Consider the following 5081-nt stretch of genomic DNA (forward strand, 5'->3'; position numbering starts at 1 on the left):
GTTGCTGATACTGATATTGGGAAACCTAGTGCAACACTTGCTGCTGATAAAGCTGAAGCTGCTGGAACTGTTGCATCTGAGCCTGCATGGCTCGCATGCACTGCATCAGATTCTCAAGCTGACCTTGGCTAGCCACCGGAGGGGGGATGGTGGGTTCAGCGAAGGTTGTTCCAACCGTAGGGGGAAGTGGAATAGCCACGGGTGCCACTGTCTGAGGCACACTCAGACTAGGAACTCCGTCCATAGAGAGGGGGACGGTGAATTGTCTGATGTAGACAGTGGGAAGCTGGGGTCGTTCCTTAGAGGCATTTCGGCGTCCGGCGTTGCTGGAGGAAGCCATGAGTGCTGATGGTGCTGATGTGTTCTTTGGAGAAAGTTACACAGAAGTTAAAGGAAGGCCTTTTGAAGCGATTCCCACAGATAGCGCCAAATGATGCTACACGATCCGGGCACTCCTAGCTGGCTGGAACCTGGCTCCTAGCTGTGATTGACGGTACCTGAGACGAAGAGGAACGTGAAGAGTTTCCAGGTGGCTCTCCCGGCGGGAACGCTCCGATGCTTAAGTTAGAATTCTGAGAAAACTTGAGGAAAATGCAGAGAGAAAACTAAGAGTGTTGATTGCGCTAGCTTCAATACCTTTGCTTCGCGAGGGTTAGGGTTCTCTTATACCGGTGTTTTGTCAAATCTGGCTTAACCGCCTCTGCCGCAGCCGTTACTGCCAGAGACGAGGTGGTGGATGTGGGCACCCATTGTAGTGTACGGACCTATCAGGCGCGCCACATCTGGCAGAAGTGTCTAGCACAACGCCGCCTGACAAGAGACGTGGGCACAACCTCCGGATTCGGCAGGTACTATTGTCAGGCGGATCTTTTCTGTAGGTTACCGAGCTACTTTGCATTGAGTTGCCATGGTTCGAGCTACCCTACATCGAGGTGCCGGGGTAGCCGAGGTGCAAGCGCTCGAGTTGAGCCTTAGGCAAATATGGGCGGGAGCGTTGATGGGATTATCCTGAAGTGTCCCCACTTCGGGGTACTTCCCGTAGATCGGGGTGTTCCCTTTTCGGGAAGGAAGAGTTTGGGGCCCACCAGGGGAAGTTCGGGTCTTGGGAGGAGCTTGGTAGTCCTCCTCCCTTAGGGGGAATTCTGTGTACTAGATCTTTCTGCTTGACGAGTTGCTACGTTCGCCGAGCTACGTTGCTGGGCTCTGGCGAGTTCAGTACACCGAGTTATGGCCATGCTACCATGCTGACCTGTCACTTATGCCAGGTTGTACCCACGTGTCCCCATGCTACGAGGTCGAGCCAAATCACCCTCCATCAATAAATATCAAGTCAAAATGATGAAAGTAACTATTCTAAGTACAACTAATTCTCAAGAAATTGATTGATCAATCATTCTTAAGACATCCTTAACATAAACTTGGTTCAAAGCAAAACCTAATTAAAAACTAAAATCAAAAGGGTAAAATGATATCATAAAATAGAAAAATTTATGATGCCTAAAAGACATGATATCAGAAATGCTTTTGACCAATCACAATTCGAATGAATTTTGATGAAAACTCAATTGATTGGTTACTACTTTTATTATGCCGGTTGATTGATTGTAAATTTTCCCCATATTATATCTTTTTGACAACATAGTTGGACCCCATAAGTTAGCAAAAGGGTAGTTTGGCTTTGGAGATTTAAAAGCATGGTTTTTACAAATGAACCGGTCAGCGGTTCGGTTACTGGTTCGAATAGTTGGCCCGTTCTGACAAAAATATAAAAAAATTAAAAAAATTGAAAAATGGTCAAAACCGTTCGAACGGTTCAAACAGTTAATCGGTCGGTTTAGCGGTTTGTTGACCAAAATCAACGGTTTTGGAGGAAAAAGCGGTTTTGAAGGAAAACGGAACCGGTCATTCCTGGTTTTTCCGATCCGACCATCCGACCCGGTCTAGTTTTGAAAACATTGTTTAAAAAAATATTCCACAACGTAATTGCGGGGTTAAATAAATAAATAAATATATAGCAAGATTGTCCACATCATCATGCCTCTCCTTGCTCCATTTCCCCCACCCTGCATTCACCTTGACTCTCTCTCCTCTCCCCTTCCCACCACTCTAATTAAGCCTTGTTACAATTCCCAACCCAACTACCTAAAAATATTCGTAGAATCTCTCTCCTAAGGTATCTCCTCTTATCATGTTACCCCACTCCCCAATCAATTCTTAAACTCTCTCCCCCCAATCTATATCCACTCTCTCTCATTTAAAATATTCATATTAATTAGTAAATAGTTAAATATGGTTAATATTTAATCCAACCCATATTCAATGAGTATTAAATAGTGTTATTTTCAAAAGTTAATAAATATGGTTGGTAAATTACCAAAAATTAAATATTCTTATCAGTACAATTAGTAAATTACCAAAAATTAATAAATATTGTTATTAACTATCATGACTTTTTAAAGTATTTTGGGTAAATACTGTTATATTCATGTTAATTAACAACACTTTATAGAAATTCAAAACTCTTTAACTAATTTTTATAAAATTGAGAATTATATTTAACAATTATCAAAAAGTATAAAATTTTAGTTATTGATATTATTATAGTTAATAACCAAATGTAGATGGGGAATAAAACATTATAATGTTAGAAAATGAAATTATTAATTAATTTATATTGGAAAATAAAAGATAAATTAGTGTAATTTTTTTAGTAAACTACCTAATAAAAATAAATATTTAATAACAGTTTAAAATAATTCTCAATAAATCTCCATTATTACACAAATGTAATAATTTTTTCAAAATTTTTCATAAAACTACATTTTCGTAAAATAAAATTTTGGAAATTAAAAGATATAAAATTTTTGAAAGTTTATTTAAAATGTATTAAATAATTATTAAAAATTATTGAAATATTTTGGAAATTTTAGGAAAATTTATTTCATTTGATAGATTTTAGAAAACTATTGAGAAATTATGTAATTTGCATTGTAAATTATTAAAGATAAATGAGTATGGGAAAGGGAAAACTGTAATCTGAACCAATAATTACACAAATTTTTAAGATAAATTAGTATAATATTGGAAACAGGAAATTATTGATTAGTTTATATTAGAAAATATAAGATAAATTAGTGTAATTCTATAAGTAAACCATTTAAAAAGAAAATAAATTATTTAATAACAATTTAAAAATAAATTTGAATAAATTTTCAAAATAACACAAATGTAATAAATTTTCTAATTTTTTCATAAAATTACATTTTTGAAAATTAAAGACAATTTAATGTAGTTTTAGAAATTTACCATGTGACTGATACTCAGTATATCCTTTTGATCATTTTTGTCATTAAATTGAATATTGGGTTAAAAGGGAGTGGGTGCCTTACCTTGAACCCGCTCGACACTAGGGATGGGGTGGGGAAAATTTGAGGATTCCCCATCCTTGATGAGGAGTGGATGCCTTGCCCTAAACTTGCTCGACAGTGAGGACGAGGCGAGGAAATTCGTGGATTCCCCATCCCTAACGGGGAGTGGGTGCCTTGCCCTAAATTGCCTGACACTAGGGATGGGGTGTGGATGGGGTAGAGTGTCTTGACTATAGGGTGGGGACAGGGATGGGGTGCCCCACCCCTTTGCCATTCCTATATAGTTGTTAATTATTAGTGAAATTAATAAACATGTTAGCTTTTATAATTATTTTTATTTATTTAAAGTCAATCAATTTTTTTTAAATAATCAATTACTAAAATTACTACAAATGATTAATAAAATTAAATTGGTTAAAAATATTTATTCGTATTAAATTAACAATAATTATTTTCTATAAATCAATATTAAATGAAAAGTACAATTATTAAATATTAATAATAACTTTGAATATTTTTAATTAATTAATAACAAAATTTGATTATTAATTTATCAATTAATTAATAATAAATAAAATTCTGGGGTTTTAACTGTTCAATCCACCCATAGAAATCTTAACTCCACCCTAGAGGTGGAATGAATCCTGACCATGGATTGATGCCAAATCCACAGTAGTAGAATGTGATTTATAGGGGCTACTAGTAGACTAGCACGTGGCTATAATTTCAGATTTCTCACAAGGATTACAGTCTACTTATTCCTAAGGCTCTGTTTGGTTTGTGGGAAGATTTGGGTGGGATGGGATGGGATTTGATGGAAAAGTGTAAAAATTTACCTTTCCATTGTTTGGTTTTATATGTGGGAAAATAATAGGAAAAGCACTGTCATGAGTTGCTTCTTCACCAGATTCATGAAGAATAGAGCTCCATGACTGTAGTGGCGATCAGAGAGAGAGAGAGAGAGAGAGAAAGAGAGAGGGAAAATGAGGGAATGAGAGAGAAATAGGAGTGCTGAGATTCTTAGATTGCCGCTGTCGAGAGTTGCAGCGGCGATCAGAGAAAAGGAGGAAGAAGGATTGAGAGTAGGAATTTTGGTGAGACGAAGCTGAAGGAAGACAAATAGCTACGAAGCCAGAAACAATGGATGATCGGAAAAATTAGTCAAAACTAGTGAGACAGTTACCGAAGACGGTAGGAATGATGGAGTATAGCCGCTGTGGGGTGCTCTATTTCACCAAGAGGAAGACAAACAGTAGTTCGCCGACAGAAAGTGAAGATGTAAAGGAAGGGGGAAATAGAGAAAATGGAAGAACAGAGAGTACTATAGGGTAAATGATCCTAGTCATCACCACTGGTATTACCTATGTTCATTGTCGAGAAGACGATGAACAATGCTTTTTTTTGGGTGAAAAACAAAAGACGGAAGAAGAAGAAAGGAGAGAGGGAGGACGGGAGTGGCTGAGAGGGGGGTACTGCCACCGTTGCTCTGCTTCTGGGTTCGAATGGGAAAGGGGAGGTTTCTTGAGTTTTTCCACCAAGGTCACACTGTTTTGGTGCGACCCTCTTTCTACTATTTTGAGATCTAATATCATTTTTCTCGTCCCATTCATCTATTTCCTTCAAAACAAATAAGAGAAAAGGGAATATTCTCATTCCCATCCCACAAACCAAACGGAGCCTCAAATTTATTCAATATTTCATATTTTTTCGTAC

Source organism: Nelumbo nucifera, chromosome 2, assembly GCF_055504915.1.
Source record: "Nelumbo nucifera cultivar China Antique chromosome 2, China Antique-T2T, whole genome shotgun sequence".
Lineage (NCBI taxonomy): Eukaryota > Viridiplantae > Streptophyta > Magnoliopsida > Proteales > Nelumbonaceae > Nelumbo > Nelumbo nucifera.